The sequence below is a fragment of the Lytechinus pictus genome, chromosome 1, assembly GCF_037042905.1.
Source record: "Lytechinus pictus isolate F3 Inbred chromosome 1, Lp3.0, whole genome shotgun sequence".
Taxonomy (NCBI): domain Eukaryota; kingdom Metazoa; phylum Echinodermata; class Echinoidea; order Temnopleuroida; family Toxopneustidae; genus Lytechinus; species Lytechinus pictus.
This window is the reverse complement of record NC_087245.1, coordinates 31,618,969-31,641,324: the sequence shown is the minus strand read 5'-3', so window position 1 is coordinate 31,641,324 and position 22,356 is coordinate 31,618,969.

The window sequence follows — 22,356 nt, the reverse complement described above, 5'->3', positions numbered from 1 at the left end:
TTTGTTTCTTTGAAGGGGTAGTCCTCATTAGTCACTTCTTAGCTTTATTCTTATAAATTGATATATAATATCATAATCATTATTTATATGATGCGAGCGCGAAGCGAAATTTTATGTATTTTTTCCTAAAATTTGAACATTCTGGGCAATGTTTGTTATCCTGAAAAAAAATGTGTATGCAACTTAATAATTATTACGAACGCAAAGCGCGAGCAGAAATGAACTGATGGAAAAGATACCTGTTAAAGACTGCGTGCAGTTAGCATTTAACAATCAAATAATGCGAGCGCGAAGCGTGAGCTGATTTTTTTTTTGACATTTTCACCTAAAGAATGGAAATTCTAAGCACTTTTTGTAACTCAAGCAGAATAGGTATATAAGTAGACAATTGATGCGAGCGGAAAATTTCGAGATTTAGTCCCATAATATTTACTGAACGAGACACTCTATTCATGTTTGTAAATCATGAAAAGGATGAGTATTAAAAATGCGAGCGCAAAGCGCGAGCAGAAATTTTTGATATACGTTTTGAACTGGTACTTGTTGAAAAGGTAGCTGTTAAGGACTGCGTGCACTTAGCCATGAAGGCGTTACATATTTCAACAATTAAAAAATGCGACCGTGAAGCGCGAGCTGAAAATTTGTGAAAATTTCTAAAGAAAGAATGGAAAATTTTAATCAATTTTTGTAATCGTGAACAGGATAGCTATATAATTCATCAATTCATCAAAAAAATCGAGATTTAGACCTAAAAATGGGCCACTCTGTTCATGTTTTGTAAACAGCCATAGGCTGATCGAGGGCTTTTTACCGTGTTTAGATAAAATAAATCAATCAAAATCAATGTTTTGTAAATCATGAAAAGGATGAGTAATAGGGGGTCTTCCTACATTAATAATGCGAGCACAAAGCGCGAGCAGAAAAATTTTGATATTGTGATCTGAAACTGGAGAATGATTTAAATAGAGAACAAGTTAAGTATTTGAATAAACATGCGCGCGCGCGTTTCATATTTAGACCATGTTATATAAACCTAAAGAATCTAGGCATTCTAAATACATCTTTAATCATGAAAATCATGAAACGTTCATATTCCGATCTGAAAAAAGAGTCTATTACAGCTTTATATTTCAAGCACTTTGTAGGAAAATTGCAAGATGGATATGGATCGCAATTAAAAAAAAGAGCTAAAATTTTCATTATTATTACTTTGAGTTTTGACATAGGACCGGGACATCCTTACGACATGACATGAAAATGATGAATATCTTCCTATTCCTCTTGCTAAGCGCGAGATGAAACAAAAGGGACAATTTATTATTAAATTAATATCATATTTATTAATGCCTAATGAGGGCGCGAAATCTGATGATATTATGGCATAAAAACTGGACATTTCACTTTTGTAATTATGAATAGGATGCATCAGTTAATATATTTTTTACCATTAATGCCGCGAGCGCAAATCGCGAGCTAAAATTTTTGATAAACTGTCATGGAAATGGGATTTTAAGTAGTTTGTTGTATAATCAATATTGAAACATACATAACTCGCCAATCAAAATGCCAGCGCGCAGCGCTAGCTGATACCTCTTGAAAATAAGACCTGAAAAGGGACATTTTAAAAACTTTATGGAATACACGAAAATAATAGGTACCTGATAAATCAAAATTTGCGAGCACGCAGCGCAAGCAGCAAATGTTGATAAAATTATTCAGACCATAAAACTGATATTTTTACAGAGCACTTTTAAAAATCAATTTGTAAATCACACAAAATAATGAAAGTTCGATTTCCGAGTTGAAATATGTTTTGTACATTGACTTCCAAACTTGATATTTGAGCTCCATATTGAACAAAATATGTAAATCACCTAACAGGCAATGCGAGCGCGAAGCGCGAGCGAAAATTTTATATAGTGGCACGAAAGATTATTTTTATTTTCCAAGTCTTCCCCTCATCTTATTTTATGCACTCGTCGTCCTTCTCTTCTTTTTCTCCTCTCTTTTCCCTCCTTTTTTCCTTTTTCCTTCTTTCTTTCCCTTTTTTCTTTTTTTGCTCCGCCAATAAGGGGGGGGGGGGGGGGGCTCGGCCCCCCTGGATCCGCCTATGGGGACAAGGGGCGGGAACATTTGACAAGCAAAACAAAGGTTATCATCCCAAAAGTACGGTCATCTCGTCCCAACTCGTCCCAAAATACATGTTTTATTTCGATTTAGAATGATGTATTTCTTACCATCATAAACGACAAAAAATAGTAGGGGGGACATTTGATATTGTGTCCCCCCTACTATTTTGAGTAGGGGGGACACGTCCCCCCTGTCCCCCCTGGGATTTCCGCCCATGGCTATTCTTGAGAGGGTTTGGAGTCTAGTCTCCATCCTAGACATGGTTTTATGTATTCAAGTGTCAAATTTGAGTCTGTTTGTAGACTATAAACAGGCCTACACAAAAACCTCCCTTGTTAAACCCCATCCTCTAATGATCTATTGTTTAAAAAGATGAATAAAAAATTGTTTAAAAAGTCAGACCTCGATTTGGTTTTTATTTGGTTATAATTGTTCATGAACAGGATATAGCCCTGGTATTTACAATGACCTTGCCGTTCTAAATAACAAGTTCATTTATAATGATCCATGAATACATTCAATTTCAAATTCGTTATCATGATCACCCACGGATGGAGGATACCGTTATGGGATCACACCAATCTATATAAACAGAATGGAACTGAAATTTAGATCTGGTAATTTGAAAGTGTTTTTTTTTCTCAAACATTGGAGAAAGAAAACAGTCCTCTGGAAACATGGCAACGAATGTGAAACGGTATAGGCTATACACCAATGGTTCGCCTATCAAATCAAAACGTGAAATTATGTGTGCGCTTTTAACGAAAGAGATAACAGAATGAACATTTCAAAACCGAACAAAGAAACGCCTCTTTTCCAAATATAAGTTATCATTTCTTTGTTATTAATTCTCTACTTGATGATTATAATATATAATCATCCGAGTGGAGATTAAATAACATAGTAATGATGATTACTTATATTTGGAAAAGATGAGATTTCTTGTTCAGTTTTTAAATGTCCTTATTATTAATCAATTATATTCAAGATTATTTCTTTTACAAGAATAATTGTCTTCATAAGTGCCTTAACTCTTCACATGCAAGAAATTTTGTAGCTCTGCAGCATTTATGTGCACGATGTAGATTCAATATAGTTGGTGACCTTGGCATTCCAAGATTTAAAGCTTGCTTAACAATATTATTCTATTTGTTCAAAACCTCAGAAAAAAAAAACCATTTGAATGGACGAGTGCCATAAAACTGAGTCTGGGTTCTAGTTTTGGGGCGTTACCATGGTAGCTATAATGGTAAATATTATAGATTTGTTCTATAACCTTAATTTTCTTCGGAGGTCATGCTATCATGCGTGTGCATTGTACTTTATCAGGAAATAAAAATGTGCTGAGAAGTAAAATGTTTTGAAACTACGAAAAATTTGAGTCCTTGCTTTTTTTTCAATTATATTTTACACTTAGTAGCAGGCTATACACCATTGGTTTATGGACAAAATAGAATATATATGCCTATACAAAGAGCAGACATTAACTTCAACAAAATCTTAAGGGCTCACAGTGTGAATTGCACTTGTGTCAAAATAATAATACAATATTATTAATTCATAAGGTAAACAAATAAATACATCATCTTATACTAGTATATCTTGAATCTTGTTTCAGACACATCAGTAGCAAAAAGAAAAATGAGGGAAAATGAATTAAAAAATGAAACTATCAGATAAACAATAATTCTCGACAAACAACGTTTGGGGCACGTACACGTAATTACATTAAAAAATCATTCGTCTTTATACATCTTCACAAAAAAAATCATCCTATAATCTCGGGAATCCACATGATGACGTGATAGCTATTTGAGATTGAATATTGTAGAGAAATGTATAAATAATAATGATAATAATAATAAAAAACATATTTCTAATGCGCACATAATATCCCAAGGAATGCTCAAGGCGCCTTAAAATTCAAAATAAATTCTATATAATAAACAGTAAATTAGAAAAATATTGAATCATACATAAATAAAAATTACATTACACTGTAATTCATTGGGGGAGGAGGTATTAGGGTACATAATATATAAAGAAAAAAGTAAAAAAGGGGGAGCCAATCTACTGCATATTTCCGAATGTTTGTCCGGCCAACATTTGGTATAACTGTGAAGCAAAATTGTCCCGTATTAAAAGTAATAATAATCTGGTAACATTAATAAAAAAGAGGGCAGTTTTAACAAATATCTTTGGAAAGCAATAACTTTATTTATACTTTGTACAATAATTTATTCATGTTTATAGTGACCATATACCTTGCTAGAAAATGGAAAGCGTTTTATCCAAGAACAAGTGGAACGCCTTTGGCAGTCTTGCCTGCATTACGCGATTCAATATAGCAGCAGTGACCATAACTTACATTATGACCTTGATCATATGATTACCCTTATGTCCACATTTCATGAACTAGATCCATGAACGTTAAATGATATGATGGCAGTTCAACAAATACCCCAACATGGCAAAAGTTCATTGACCTTAGATGACCTTGGTCATGTGACCTAAAACTCACGCAGGATCTTTACTGATACTAGATTACTCTTGTGTCCAAGTTTCATGAACTAGATCGCTATCCTTTTAAAGTTATCATATTTCAAAAACTTAACCTTGTTTAAGATTTCATTTGATTCCCCTAACATAATCGAAGTTCATTGACCCTTTAATGACCTTCGACCTTAGTCATGCGACCAGAAATAAGTGATACTTGATTATTCTTACGTCTGAGTTTCATGAACTAGATCTATAACATTTCAAAAACTTAACCTCAGGTTAAGATCTCAATGTTGACGACGACGACGCCGCCGCCGACGTCAATAAAGTGGCGCCTATTTGAGAAAATTCCCTTTTTTCAAGAAAGCAAACAAACAAACATATGTATTCATGTATGAATCAGAAGAAATTGTTTACGCTTTGGCAAATTAACATTCTCTTGAGACTCGTAATTTCCTTTTATTTACCTTTTCTTATTAAATGAATATGATGGAAGGATAAAATATAACTCCATACAATATGTATATATAAGTAAAAATTTAAAGATAGCTATCAAATATTTCGTACATGACATGTGACTGGTTAAACTAATTCAACAAACATCGCCATGAGAAGTAATTAGACCAAAGTCTATACCTTTCAGAATGTTTGAATATAAAGTTGTTTTATTTAATTGATTTGTGGTATAAACCGTGGAACATTGTAATATCATGCTCAATGACAATATGAGAACTAAAATGCCTTGACGTTAATGGAATGGGCGTTTTTCGGAAACCACATAAAAAAAATGGGGGCGTTTGGTAAACGAAAAATAGAGATGAAACCACCATCATTAACGATTAATAACAGATTAAAAAAAAAATCGTTTAAAGCGATATTGGGGGGAGGGGCAGAGAAGGGGAGAGAGGAAGAACAAGAGTGAGAGAAGTGAGGCGTAATGAGCCAAACAATTTGAGGAGGCCAGATATGGCGTATCGGGCAAAAGTTTTTTTTTAAAAAAATCTTTTTTTTTGTACAAAAATCCAATTTTGTGATAGATTTGACATAATATTAAGAGAATATAATCATAATTTCACCCTTCTCTCTCTTTTTTCCTTTTTTTTTCTTTACTCTATTTTTTTCTTGGTAGTGAACATTTTTGGGGGGTCCATGCCCCCCAATAATGTACGCCAGTGAGAGAGAGTTACAGGAGAGCGATGAGTGAAGGAGAGAGATACCCACGTGATTTTAAGGTTTTAATGTAGAGAGAGAGAAGATAGAGACGGAGAGAGTGGACGAGAAAGAAAGAATGGGAAAATGCTAAATGTTCGTGGGAACAGAGACTGGAAGAGACAAGAGATGCCGAATTGAGGTGGATAATTGAGTCTAATTTATAATACTTTCCACGTGGTCAAAGTTTCAATAGGCAATCATGCACATGAACAAAAATACCGATGAGTGTACACTGATGACCCTTTCTAAACCACTGTAAGGCCACATATAATTCATCCTCATGTAAAATAAGTGTACATAATTTATTCAATTACAAAAAAAAATTCAACACTCATCAACTAATTAAGAAACAAAAGTGTACTTCTTTATACAGTTCATTTTCCTGGTTATATATTATAAAATGCTTTCAAAAATGAATTAAGAGAAGAAGAGAGATTTATGGTATATTGAGTGTTTTTAAACCTTTATAAAATTTTGGTACGACTAGATTGTCCCACTCATCAGTTCTCATAGATAACAGATGACCGGTCGGGAACAAGTACTATATTTCCTTAAATTGGTTACGTTAAATATTAGGTTATTAATGAAAACTATAATTAGTTTAATATCAATTAGATTAATAGTGCTTAAATTGTTTTATTGGTTACGTTGCATATTAATAGTTATTAATAAAAGTTAATTAATATCAATAAGATATGTCATTTAATTCATTCAATCTTGTACAAGTTACCATCACCCCGAACAGAAGTATATACATAACGAGAAAGTGGTCGCTTGAATTTTCGTCAAAATCTGATGTGAGAGAATACGTTCGCCAATTTGGAGGTTTTCCTTTTAATGTCGTGCCTGTATAAAGGTAGTCGGCAAGAGCTCACATTCTCTGATGTATTTCATTGCACGAAATAAATGAAATCACAAATATTCTTTATGTTCTGCTCGAATAATGTTTTTTTAAATATTCATGTATCGTGTCATATTATGTTATAAAAAGAATGAATCCCTTCAAGCATGCATATAACTTATAAGGGAAAATACATGTAATTGACTTGGTTTACATCGCGGCACAAACTTGTGATCCTAGGTTTTAAACAATGATATTGTTAGGAAACTACATTGTTCTCGGGATATTCAACAATATTTCCTAACTATTCCAGAAGGCCATCTGGTACGGGAACTTTGGATCCATTTTTGCGGGCATTCCATTTGTCACGTAATCATGTGTAAAAAAAATATTAAATCACAAGGGAATTTCCTTTCTCTTTGAAATTCCACATAAGAGATTAAACCTCAACTGCTTTTCTACTAAAATACCAGTGCTGCGGATCAAGCAATTAGACATGAATGGATAAGTTAATGGCAAATTTGAGACTATTTTACCCATCGATCTGAATATTAAAAAATATTCAGATCAGTGATTTTACCAAGCAATGTCATCATCATAAAATATCTTTAAAGAGACAAACCCTGAAACAAAATGGAAACAGACTGAATATCAGATTACTCACCTTCAACAATCGGTAATGTAAATATATATTTGCTTTCACTGCAAATACACCAAATATACAACAATATTTTTTTGAGGTTAAGAGGAAATGAATTTAAAGTATGATTACCACACAAGGCAAGCTACGCACTCTCATCTATAATATGAAACAAAGCTTGAAATTCTCGCGACACAATGTTGAGCATTTCATTAACTTTTCTCATTCGACAAGAAAGTTGTCAGATCTGACAACTTTCTTTGGTTATGATTGGCTGCGAGGCACAAGTGACCGACTGTTACTATGGTAACTGGTAAAACATCCAACAAGTCCTTTTATGACACGCTCTCCAGAATTTCAGATTTTGAGATTCCTTTATAAACAATATCATTAACCAATGTCAGATTTATTTTGAAGAATACAAATTATTACTCAATTGATGACTAAATTTGGGAAGAAAACATCAATTTACAAAAAAAAAACACTAAGAATTGAGAAATACACATCTACTCCCATATTAAGGGAAATTGATTTTGAAATGTAAAAAAAAAAAAGGATTTCTTGCATGATTTTTAACCATAATCCGGAAATTCACAGTCTGTCCTATCCGGTGCGTTTCCAGTACGAAGGGGTTAAGGTCCGTCTTTGAAATATTAGTCATCATTGTATCAAAAAACCCTTAACCCATTTAATTGACTTGTATTGGTTTTCTGTCTCTCTTTCACGGACAATACGTAATTTTCGCATTTTACTACGGGGAAACTCTCTACAACGCATCGATTCATTTGAAAATGCAATTAGAATCACAATGGAAAGCTGAGAGGCTTTTGTCGAAAGTTGGTGGACTGGGACAGCAGTTCATCCGAAAATTTGCACCGGACGAACAATCGCAAATATGTCGTTGTCCAGAGTCAAGAGATTCCGATGCTGTTCCGGTCCACCAACTTTCAACAAAAGCCTCTCCGCTCTGCATTGTTGTTGTTGTTGTTGTTGTTTGTTGGAAATTAATGGCGACCAGTCATATTTGACTATTACGGCCAGCTCGTTATTAGGCCCAACTATCATTTTCTTTCTTTTCTTCGACGTGTCCTTTAAAATCGTTCCTCTCCTTCTTTCTTTGTTTTTTTCTAATTATGTGATTGTGATTTGCATTGTGATTTGACTTGCATTTTCAAGAGAGGTGTTGCGTTGTGGAGTTTCCCCGTAGTAAATGCGAAAAGTTCGAGTATGTCTTTCCATGTATTCAAGTTCATCATGAAACATAATATGCTCCTTTTTAATCGAATATAGGCCTACTCGGTATTGCTTATATAATGTTATTCCAAAAGGAAATTTATCACTATTTCTGTTTTTTTTTTTTGAGAAGCCAGAAATTTTCATCCCAATTACCGAAGTCAAATTTATAGGAAACACAATGGCCGCAAATTACATGCGTCATAATTGTGGTCTAATACGTCACATTATTTCTTACTGCCTCTATAATTTGGCCGGGGATTTTGGATGAAAGTTTGTAACGGCTCAAATTTACATAAAATTTTATGTGAATATTATGCTTTATATATACAAAAGAACAGATAAATACAATAATTTGGACATCAGTTGCCTAATGAGCCAATTCTTTTTAAGGGGGTCAGATATATCTAAAGAGATACGAGCTAGCGGAGTGAGCGAGTAAAAATTGACCTTTTTTTATTTAAAAAATCTCATTTTGGATAGATTTTGTCAATATACTTTTCTCTTTCTCTCTCTCTTTCCCTTTCTGTTCCTCTTCTTTTTTTCTTGAAACTTTACCCCCATATGTACACCAGTGTTTAACATCATAATTACCATATCAATCTCATTTTGCCCCTTCTTTTCACCCCTCTTTCTATATCTATCTCTCTGCTATCCCCTCTCTTTCAAGCCGTTTCGATCGTTCTTTGCAACATTTCTCTTACACCCCCTCCTTCATCACCCCCCCTCTATATCTCCACGAAATCTCTTTCCTTTCTTTCTTTCTTTCTTTCTTTCTTTCTTTCTTTCTTTCTTTCTTTCTTTCTTTCTTTCTTTCTTTCTTTCTTTCTTTCTTTCTTTCTTTCTTTCTTTCTTTCTTTCTTTCTTTCTTCCTTCCTTTCTTTCTTTCTTTCTTTCTTTCTTTCTTTCTTTCTTTCTTTCTTCCTTCCTTCCTTCCTTCCTTCCTTTCTTTCTTTCATTCTTTCTTTCTTCCTTTCTTTCTCTCTTTGCTGCTTTTTTTTTTTTCAATAGACCAGTTCGCAATTGCATTCTGTTTATGATCAGTATAAATGTCATTCGAGATAAACCATCAGATGGTTCTCAAATTCACTGACCTCAACATTTGTGATTTGATGATGTTCACACGTTCCCCTTCTCTTTGATCACAACCAATGAGAGTAACAACAAATCATTATCATCATCGGTATTTGACAGATTAGCTCAAATAATAGTAAATGTGCCAAAAGTGGACAATACAAAAATGCGATTTCCAAATTTAATCAATGACGCACTATTCTAATCACATGGTCTATGCCATGTTTTTTTCTTTCTTAGAATTTGAATACAACAGGATGCTATGTCAGGAAAGCATAATTATGCATTATCTCCATTTCAAAGTGTTAATGCTCATCCTTATGAAACAATGGGAAAGGTCATTCGGAAAAAAGTTGATCATTCACAAACTGCGAATTGGATTATTGTATGATTTGCTTGTTCCCAGTTTTGCTGATTTTCTCTCAATTTTTCTCACTTATTCAAACTGTATGGACTTCCTCATAATGTTTTCCCAACACTTTCCACATCCATAAGTGTATTTCCTATCTAGACTTAGAACAACATGACAGAGGCCTATACAGTTAAGAGCACCAATAGTTTCGATACCTATTTCCTTTAGAAAACCCAGTACAGGATTTCCCGAAGCACCTAAAACCATTGTGCAGTATTTCACTCTGATGGCTGCATAAGTTGGACACGCACACAGAATTTTTTTTTTTTTTCATTATCATTATCATAATTTTATTATATTTCTTTGATTCTTTCATTTATTATTTATCTACCTTTTGATTGATTAATAATTCATTCTACTATATTTCGTTTCTTGTTGGTTATATATTCATTCATTCATTCGTCATTCATTCATTCATTTATTTATCCATTTGTTTAATGTTTATTATTTTTGTTGGGAGGATCAATTCTCCTTTCATACCAATTTTGTGTGACATCTCGGTGTGCTGTTGGCGGTCTCAGTGATAGGCAGGGGGCCCTTAATAAAACTTGTTATAATAACAAAATTTGCAATAACAGTTAAAAGCTACTGAAATTCTTTGATCTGATTGGCTGATAGTAAAACTGTTATAGAAACTTTGCATTTGTTATAAAAAGTCTTCTTTGTCCGTCGTCAAATTTATTTTGGCCATCGGGGCACCAAATCCAAAACTATTGGTACCTTGTGTGTAGGGCCATCTTCAAAAGCGTTGCTTTTTAAGACACCTAAGGCTAAGGTCATTCATTCCCCAAATATAGAAGAAAAAATAAATCAAATCAAATCAAATCAATTGTGCAAGTTGACGGTACACCATGTATCTTTCTTGGGCTAATGCTGGGCCGGCAAAGTACCACCCAAACTCGACGTTTCGACAGGTGTGTTCTTGTCGTGTTCAGGAGAATGTGGTGTGTGGTATGCTTTCTAGTTCTCGATATTCCCTTATGTATGTATGGGTTTTGATGATTTCAATGCATCATCCATCCATCCATCCATTCACCCACTCACTCACTCAATCATTCATTCATTCAAACATTAATGTATTTATTCATTTATTCAGACATTCATTCATTCAGACATTTATGTATTCATTCATTCATTTATTCAGACATGTGTGTAATTATTCATTAATTCAGACATTCATTCATTCAGACATTTATGTATTCATTCATTCATTCAGAATTTTATCTAATTATTAATTCATTCAATTGGTAGGTCAGTCAGTCAGTCATTCATTCATTCTATCAATCATTCATTCATTTAAATTTATTGATCACCTCCTCATTCCATTCTAATCAAAATACCTATCTATCTTCTTTCTCTTCTACTTATACACGTTCCCACTTTCGATTATACGGTTTAAATCAAACTTTAAAGGGTTGGTCCGGACTGAAAATATTTGTATCTAAATAAATAAAGTAAAATTCACAGAGCAAAATGCTGAAAATTTCATCAAAATCGGATAACAAATAACAAAGTTATTGAATTGTAAAGTTTATCAATATTTTGTGAGAACAGTTATATGCACATAATCATGAATATTCATTACGTGGGCTGATGATGTCACATCTCCACTTTTTTTTCTTCTTATGTTACTACATGAAATCATAAATGTTTCATTTTTTCATACATGTGTAAATGATGTGTCTTCATAATGAAATAAGTTGCGGCAATAAATAACTTATGCACTTAATCAGTTGTCAATCCCATTGTTTTAGTTCTTGGTAGAAATTTTTTTAATAAACCTAATTTCATATAATACAATACAAAAAAACAAGTGGGGATATGACATCATCAGCCCACCTATTGAATATTCATAAAGACATGCCTAGAACGGTGTCACCGGAATAATTCAAATCTTAAAAATTCAATAACTCTGTTATTTGTTATCCAATTTTTATCAAATTTTCAGCATTTTGCTCTGTGAATTTTACTCTTTTTATTGAGATATGAATATTTCCAGCCTGGACCATCCCTTTAATCACGCTGAAGATTTCCAGCGCTATATACTTTCACATAAAACTTGACAGGCCCTTTACAATTCTTGAAAAGGGGGCGATAATGCCAAGAGGTCAGCTACAATAAAATAAAGGAAAAAGAAATGCAGGGGACCAAAGTCCAGAATAAATCTAAAAGTGAAACTAACGGTTTATTCAGCAACGATTATCACTCTATCTTCTATACTATATTTATGCGTCCAGTTCGAACGAGCAATTATTCTCGACATGCAGAAGAGCTGTCATTTTTCTAAGTCATGTATTAAAGTCTCTTTTCACACTAAAAGAAAATATTATATACTTGAGTTCAAGTTTCTTCATCATGTCTGTAATCCAATTTCTGTTATTTTTTTCCTGGCTATACCTCAAACTCTTAAAATAATTCAATAAGGGCCATCTTGTTCGTAACGACGTAAAAGAAAAAACGTGTATTGAAGATGGTGATTTATACATTATTAGAAATGCTATTAACATATTTTTCCGATACTGGACAATATATAATATCACAATTCAATTGCATTGAATTTGTCGCGAGATACAATGGCCCCCTTCAAGCAAGTAATTTCTTTTGCTATTATTTATAGTCACGAGATCGGACACTCTTTGCTGTTTGATTTGATGATTTTTATTGTTTAGCCTATTGATTTATTTTATTTTAATCATCCCGCTTTTTCTTTTTACCATCGTCAATAATGAAAGAAATTTACCGTTTATAAACCTTTCAAAATAATAGAAATCTACTCTTCATGTTCGCCAAAATTGAGAACACGTGTGGTAGCAATAGCAAATACTAAAATACCCTGTTGTTCCGAATTTGGATCTGCGAACTCATTCATTTCTTCATATTGCTATCGCTTGCATCAACTGGTAACAAAAAAATGATTGATATCCGAACTTTCTAAATAATTCAATTGGACGTTCAACAAAATGATCGAGAAGTATGGTTGTAGCTATATACTGAATTGATGAGGATCCATATAGACTCATAGAGAAGCAAAATAATGAAGAAAAAAAAAGAAAAGTCATCACCTAACCAATTAATGTCCTATTTTTACCATTAAAAATAAATAAATTTAAATGTTGTTCGAGTTATTGTCAAAAATACATCTTTACAGGCTCCATTGCAAATCTTTTAAAATATTTTGTGTGATGTACATTACATTGTTCTCATGATCAATATTTATGATATAACACCATGTAATAGTAATAGTATTTCATTTCTAAATCGATTCGCAGCATGAGCTGAATATTACAAATCTTGCCCCCTCCCCAGCCCCCCCCCCCCACCTGAAAGCCTTTGGTGCATGCTCATGCATGCTTTCCTCGCAGAAGATGAAGTCATTGAGTGCAAGAACACTATTACCAATTTATTTTTGCTCAACACTGTTTCAATGAATGTTTCCGTAGGTCTGTTATGAAAAAGGGAGGGTCATTTTTGCTGAAGGCCCTATGTCATGAAACTTTCATGAGGCCTGCAGAAAATAGAAGGGCCAAAATAGCCCCAAAATGACAAGCAGGTTATTTTATGTATATACCCAAGTATTTTGGGCCTATCATATATATGGGGTTTTTAGAACAGTTTTGAATGGGGAGGGGGGCTGACAAATGGCCCTGGGAAGTGGGGGTGCCAAAGCACCCCCCCCCAATTTTTTAAGGAAATATTTTTCATGGGGTGCTGCATGAGTTATACACAATAGGCAGTGCCCCCTGGAAGTCAGGTTGGTATTTTGCCAAAATCACCTTCATTTTTATTTTTTGCTTGTCAAATTTTTCTGACCGAAATCGCCTCCAAGTCGGACAAGCACCTTGTAAAATTCATTTCCAACCCAGGGGCCGCGGAACGGTTTTCAGAGTGGGGGGGGGGGGGGCTGACCATGCAAAAAATCAAAATTATGTGGTAATTCTTTCGTTTTGTACACGGTTTCCACGGCCCCTGCAAACCAGCATCCCCTCTTCAAAAATCGTTTCCAGGCAACTGGGGCTGATCATGCAAAAATTCACAAGCAGATGCTAGTGGTAATTTTTATTATTTATCTTTCTGTACACGACAATATACACGGTTCGGTGGCCCCCCATATGGTCTTGACAAACATTGTAATGACAAATACAAATTTGCATTTAAAAGATAGTGGGAATGTGAATATTCTACTCACCAATTCAACACAGCAAAGGAGAATGAAAATACCTATCCATAGGCATATGTACATGTGTTGGAGCTTTGAAATTGTATTTACTCGCCTGGCTAAACAACTATAATAAACGCCGTGGTTTTGTGTCCTTAAATGCGAATCCTGAGTTTGAGTTGTAGAATCGGCATTGCACTTAATAGTACACCTAGCTTTGCACACTTCCGAGCTTTGTCCTCCGGTTGGTGCAGGGGCTAGGCCCCGCAGCCAAGCTCCCGCCATGCCGTCCGTCTCCCGAAGAATCGGAGAACTTCTCGCTTACTCCTCAATTAGGTTTCAGTCGAATATGGTCATTCTTATACATGAGAACTGCTTTGAAAGTGCCTCACGAACAGTTTCCTGGTTTGAAATATATATCCAGGCATATTAGTGGTCGAAACAACTTAAGTTTTTTTCTGTAGTCTGCCCACTTCCATGACCATGTCGCTATTACAACTACCACTGCCATTCCACTGCAGCGCGAAGAACGGAACTTCAAAAGTTTGAGGAAGTAGATCGCACAAAATGTGAATGAGTGGACAAAGGTCCATTGGTATCGATACGGGAAAGCCCCTTATGACAATTGCAATGACGTAATGGACAGGAGTGTTCTGATTGGACGAAACTTTGATCATGAGAATCTCCTCAGAAGACGATGCCTGTCTCGTGTCCAATATCCACAGACCTTTTTTTTTTAATTACTATTTTTCATTTTTTATCAATTTATCAACATATAACATGGGGTCGGACTATCGGACGTACATATTTCATGGAATTGCCCCATGGAAAACATACAGCCAGCTGTGTTTGATCGGACTACAGTACAGTAGAAATGAGACTAATGAGTATTACTCTTTAAAATGCATATGTACTTCACAAACAGTACTAGATACTTTGACACGAAATAATGATGATCATTAAATAATACCTTATTGTGCGGCGGTTAAATGTAATTTCAGAGAGAACGCAACATCTTTTCTTGCTTGGTCGCAGCTACACTCACATCTCCCCAATCTCACATTTTTTAGAAAAAAAATTGTTTGCCAAAAATCAAGGACATTTCATCCACGAAAAAGTTTGATAAGCAAAAAAAGAAGGTCTTCACTTTCAAAAGGGGGGGAGGACACTTGTATTTTTTACGACACTTTTACATTACAAATTTTAATTGTGCTTTTCAAAAGGGGGGCACGGGCCAGCTTTGCCCCCCCCCCCCTGGATCCGCCTGATGGGGGCTTAAGGCAGTCCCCTTAAAAAAAAGAAAAAAAAGATCGACAATCATGATTTAAAAAAAAAAGATATCAATAAAAGAGAAGGAAAGGAAAGGGATAAATATTATAATTTTTTGGATATTACGGCAAACTCAATATAAGATAAAATTTTCTTTGAAAGAAATTGCCGCTTCTACACAGGCTCGCTTCGCCGATTGACAACTTTTTAGAAATGTTGCCATGTACAACATGTTCTGCCCTGGAATCTTCCCTTTTTTTTAAATTGAGTCAAATTGAGTAGTTAAACTCAATTACATGAGATTATCAATTCTTTTGATTTGACATTCACTAACGTTGGTCAAATTGATTTTTCATTCATACAGTGATCAATAAACATAATGTATAAACAACAAAAAATCATAGAAACAGTCCGTTTGAAATGATATTAGCGTTTATGTTCTTTCAGAATTATGGCCATTCCAGTTGGATTTCCATTATGTGGTAGTTAAAAATAGCTTTATATACTTTAGTAAACAATAGTTAGCAATCGAGTAATCATCCAATAATCAAACAACAATTAGCAATGAAATAATCAATCAATCAAGCAAGCAAAATATAATCATCAGTCACTTGATCAATCAATCAATCAAATAATCAAAAGCATTCACATTTATCAATTATCAACCCAGTGGAAAATCCAGGGGGCGGGGCGACCGGCCCGTGCCCCCACCCCCTTTGAGAGCCATAATCAAAATTTTCAATTTAAATATGCCATTCTTTACACAAGTTTGCCCCCTTGAAAGTCACAGCATATATTTTTAATGCGAATATGACATTCGTACACAAGTGAGGACTTTTCTTTTTTTCGTTTTGATTGTCAAGTCAAATTTTCCTCGGGAAAATGTGCCCCCCCCCCCCCCCCTCTTTGAATAATCCTTCCTCCCGAACCACTAGGTCAATCAATTTCTTTTCCCAATCAATAGGTTATAGAAGCAAACAGTTATAAATCAATAGATCAAGTAATTACCAACCAATACATCCATATTAGAAGATGGTTCTCTGTTCTGTGGAAAGTTTTTTTCTCTCTCTTTCGTAGTGTTGACTGATGAACAAAAAAAAGAGGAAAAGGTTACCAAACCTTACTAAACTCAGTTCACAATTATTGTCATGATAAGGCAATAACTAATAAGGCAATAACCCCTACCATTATTTCTATATTTCAACATCTATGATAAATACAACAGTATAACAATACTCTCTAGTGATGAATGAATAGTAATACCCATTGGGAAAAATAATTTTAAAAGGCTATCACATCATAAATATTTATTTTATTATTTTTGTTAACGTTAGAAAGTTTCATACATTATATCAATATACAAAACAGCAAATGTGTAAAATAAAGAAAGAGAGAAATGAATCGAAATATAAAAAGAGAGATTAAAACAAAGTACATGAAATGCAATGTCATTGCATATCTATACGCCTTTTTGTGGAGCGTTGGGGCCCAGTGGATCGACTTTGAAACAGAGGGTCGTGGGGTTCGAATCCAAGCCATGGCGTAATTTCCTTCAGCAAGAAATTTATTCACATTGTGCTGCACTCAACCCAGGTGAGGTAAATGGGCAGGATTAATTCCTTGAATGCATGAGCGCTGAAAGGCAGCTCGAGCTAAAGCCGGGGTAATAATAACAACGCGCCTCGGAATAGAATATTTAAATAATATTGACTGGTCTTGAGGGGAACATCAAATATATTGCCAGCAAAAGAATCATATTGGCCCGAGTCTTTAAACGAGGGCAATATGGGTCTTTTAAGGGCAATATATTTGATGTTCCCCGAAAGAAGGGCAGTCAATATTTTTATTATCATCCAAATCAGATATCTAGAGCAAAAATCATGATAACAGTGATATCTTTTAAGAATAATCAGTGTCTAGGCTCTGCACTTTACCATTATGACGTACTTGCAAGCGCCCAGATCCAGCGTTGTCTTTATTATGACGTAGATCGTTGGTGCGCGGAACATTATGAAGCGCATCACTTCATTCGCATCCTCATAGGCCCGGATGTGAGACCAGGGAAAATACAAAGGTATATTTTGCGTCGTCTCTGCATGCAAAGTCAATACGCGCATTGAGACCGAGGAAAATACAAACAATATACCTATCCCTTAAGCTTCCTGATAATAATAAAATACAGAAAAATACGGTTTTGTAAATGACCAGCTCAGATGTCTGATACGGGTGATAATTCTAGATAGATGGCGCTATATAAATGCCTATTTTTATTATTATTGACATATATACTACACTCTAAATTCCAAGGATTTAAAATAAATCCAGATCAGCTGTGAATAGTGACAAGCCGAATTTTTAATTTATTTTAAATATAAGATTAACTTTTAAATCTAAAAAGATTTAAATTCAAATCTATTAGATTTATGTTTAAAGTGATAGCAAAATTAGAAGACAATAATTGAATTATTCTTGATCATTAAGATAGGGATATATCTATATTCCATTGGTATAAAATCCATTTTGCACCGTTTTATACTAGCATGATGAAGAGTATCACTTGAATTTTTGATATTTTTCATAAGTGTTGAAACGGCTTTCCCAGAAGGAAAAACCAGTTCCACTGGACCAGTTAGACCAGTAGAATTTGAACTGGTAACTCTGGAAATTGGAACATCGGTTTACTGGTCTAACTGGTCATACTGGTCCAGTTAAAATTTTACTGGTCCAGTTAAAAATTAAAGTGGTCTTGAATACTGGAATTTTATACTGGTCTTGTTTCTGGTGGTCGTTAGTGGTCTCACTGGTCTTCATACTGGTATCCAATTCAAGCTGGTCTTTACTGGTATTTTCAACTGGTCTGACTGGTCCTCGAACTGGTCCTCTTACTGGTCTTACTGGATCAGTTTATTACATGCATTTGGTTTGTTATATACCATGGTCAGTGAAATGTGATGGAAAAGATGGTTAGTAAATTAATCTTTCTGCTGTTATTTTAAATGTGATATATGAAATTACACATTTTCATTGTGAATTAGTTCACACAATTATTTGGAAAGTTTTTAAACAACAATGAGTGCCATTGCAAGGATATTCCTTTCTAAATCCTGATTTTTCTTTTTAAAATAGGAAATATGCAAATGAGGTAAACCACGTGATCAGCATCATCAGAATTACTGGTATTACTGGTCTTGACCAGTTCAATTTCAAACAATGAATTACTTTAGACCAGTTGACTATATCAGAGGAGTATATCTTGCTTTTGTGTTAATCATAAGAAAATAATTATTTTAATGATAATGTTGATAATTGATAATTATGATAATATCAATAATTACAATATCAATAACAATGATAACAGTAATAAGAATGATAACAACAATGATCATAATAATCATAATAATAATAATTATGATAATAATAAGAAGAATTATGATAACAATGATAACGATAATAACTTTCTCTGAAATGCAAGATTCATTTTCCATAATTCATCAAATGATCTGACTTGAAATAAAGTCATTATTTATTGGACCAGTAACACCAGTTTGATGAAAAACAATTTAACTGGTATTACTTTGCTTCAACTGTAATGCAATTGTTTGAACGGGTGGGTGTTTCATAAAGCTGTTCGTAAGTTAAGAGCGACTTTAAGAACGACTGGTGATCCTTTCTTACGCTCTAGACCATCGCCAATGAATATACCATTTACCAAAATAAAGGATCACCAGTCGTTCTTAAAGTCGCTCTTATCTTACGAACAGCTTTATGAAACGGCCCCCTGGTCTCCAGTTGATTTTTACTGGTCCAGTTAAAAATCAACTGGTCCAGTAAAAATACACTGGAAACCACTAAAAATCTACTGGAAACCATTTATTGGACCAGAAACACCAGTTTGATGAAAAACAATTTAACTGGTATTACTAATTGCTTCAACTGGATTGCAATTGTTGGAACTGGTCTCCAGTTGATTTTTACTGGTCCAGTTAAAAATCAACTGGCCCAGTAAAAATAAACTGGAAACCAGTAAAAATCTACTGGAAACCATTTATTGGACCAGAAACACCAGTTTGATGAAAAACAATTTAACCGGTATTACAAATTGCTTCAACTGGAATGCAATTGTTGGAACTGGTCTCCAGTTGATGTTTACTGGTCCAGTTAAAAATCAACTGGCCCAGTAAAAATATACTGGAAACCAGTAAAATTCTACTGGAAACCAGTAAAATTCTACTGGAAACCAGTAAAAATTCTTACTGTTCTTACTGGTTTTTCCTTCTGGGTTATCTTTCACAAGATACCACAGTCTACATCCTATTCACTCGATGGACAGGAAATAATATGAGCATAGCAACCACCACAAACAGGTACTAACAACACGGGAAACTGTAAGGTGCTCAAAACGTATGATGATCTTACAGATTATCACGACACGATGCATGCACGATCTCCATTCTCTGGGGAGTATTCCAGCCAGTCACTGTGCAGATTTGAGTGGGTTTCTAAGTTTCTTACATTGGGACTTACATGGTAAAATTCAAGACACAGCAAAGATAGTTATGTTTTTATAATTTGTTTTCTTTGTCATTTTGTAGATTTAATTATATATTCTGTGTTTCGATTTGAATGAATGAGTGTAAATAATATATTATTTTATGAGCGCTTTTAAAGTTTTGTGTAAAGCGCTACATAAATATCAATTATTATTATCATTATTGTTATTATCATTATTATTATCATCATTATTATTATCATGATTATTATTATTACTATTGTTGTTATTATTATGATAATAAGTATTATTATTATCATAACAATTCCATCTCCATTTTCTTGTAAAATGTTACATGATTTAATAACATGATGACTAGACATTTGCTCCTGCGATGATCGCTCCAGGCTTTATTTCGTTTAAGATGTATGGTTAGGATGAGGATTGCGATATAGTTTAATGTAGGTTTAGGCTTAGGTTTATGTACCTACGGGGGGGGGGGGGGCAGGGGGGGCACTCTGCCCCCCCCCCCCCTGACGAGCCACAACCCATACAAAATACATATCACTGCCCCCCCTGACGAGCTTGAAAGACCTTTTATGCCCCCCCCCCCCTGACGAGCTTGAAGACCTTTTTTTTTTTTTTTTTTTTTTTTTTTTTTGCTTGTCAATTTTTTGGGCGGCCGATTTTGCCCCCCCTGTGGAAAATCCTAGGTACGCCACTGGTAGGGTATCATATAAAATCCACAGTTTGAGTTAGTTATTAGAGTAGTATGTGGACTTTATAGCGGAGCAATTGTCGCCAGAACAAATGCCATGGAATCTCTTTACATACCAAATCACTACATCCAATTTTTATAATCACGGGCTTAGACTGTCACATCCAAGCGTTTTAGCAGGCGTATGCCGCCTTGGTACGGCAAGCCGTTCTATCATTTAATCCTATGTCTTTATATCAATAATTCAATTATTGACAAAAAGAACTGTCATTTGTTAAAAACACAAAATTATTTCTAGATATCAAGAATTTGATGTATTGGTGTCAAGTAGTTAATTGACTGATATGAAGAATTGAATTTGTTTATATCAGCAAATATGATTAAATAATAACACAGCTTGCTATACATACATGTACATACATCACATACACTTGCTAGAATATCTAGGGCCCTGTCTTATAAACAGTCATCGTTGATCAGATCAACTTGAACTATGAAAATTCATCATAATAATTCGTCGCCATATTTTCATACAGGAAATTTACACAATGTCCCTTTTCTGAGCAAAGAGGAGTACACTGGATTGACAAGACAATGATGCATGCATAAATATTTATACATTGTATTTAGAAAAGATTTTTAACAGACATATGCATTTTAGATGCTGGGGTTGTTGGCTTTCCATAGTTGTGGTTGATCAGATCAATCACAACTCGTTAAGACAGGGTCTGGTGTGACAGCTCCTCATCACTCTTCACATGGGGAGCGTTGATATAACATCAACATTTGTATATGGCATCATAGTAATACCTGCTCCTTATTTTCAAGATTTCTATGGTAACACAAATCTGCACATTTGCCCTAAATCCACATTCATGAATTAAGCTGCAAAGAATTCCCATGTGTACAATATATTGACAAACCATGAAATAAAGTTTGACAAATCAATTATATTCATGATTCACATATCACTTCTGGCATGATTTATACAATTTTTATCTCTGAACAAGGGTCATGTTAAAGGCAGTAATAGCAATATACAGGCTCAAAGAGGTTATAGAAGTATAAAGATTTCAAAGCTTACATGTATTTCTCATTGCACAAGAAAATAAAGTTCTATCATGAGAGGCTGCCCTGGCTTTATCAGAAGAGCAGTTACATGCACTCAAGGAATAAATTCCCCCAGGTACGGGCCAGGTACGCAGTGTGGAGGAGCCGTGGTGTAGCGGTTCTGACTCTCGCCTTGTAAGCAGAGGGTCGTGTGTTCGAATCCTTCCGCGGTCTGGCAAGACGTTAATCCACACTTTGTCACTCTCGACCCAGGTGCTAAATGGGTACCCGGTAGGATGTGAGTCATTGTAGCTTGTCCAGTACTGTTTGTGCCTCACTGGAATACTCCCCAGGGAATGGAGGATGTGCATACATTGTGTCCGTGAATGACTTGATTGAATCCGATGACCAGGTTAATAATATATCTGTAAAGCGATTTTGTCGTTCCAATGTATTAAGCGCTTTATAAAAGTGGATTATTATTGGCACCTCATCTGGGTTGATTGCAGCACAGTACAATTTCAATAAATTTCTTGCTAAAGGATATAACATCATGGCTGGGATTCAAACCCACGACCCTCTGATTAAAAGCTGAGAGTCTGAACCACTAGATCATGATGCTCCCACTTTAAT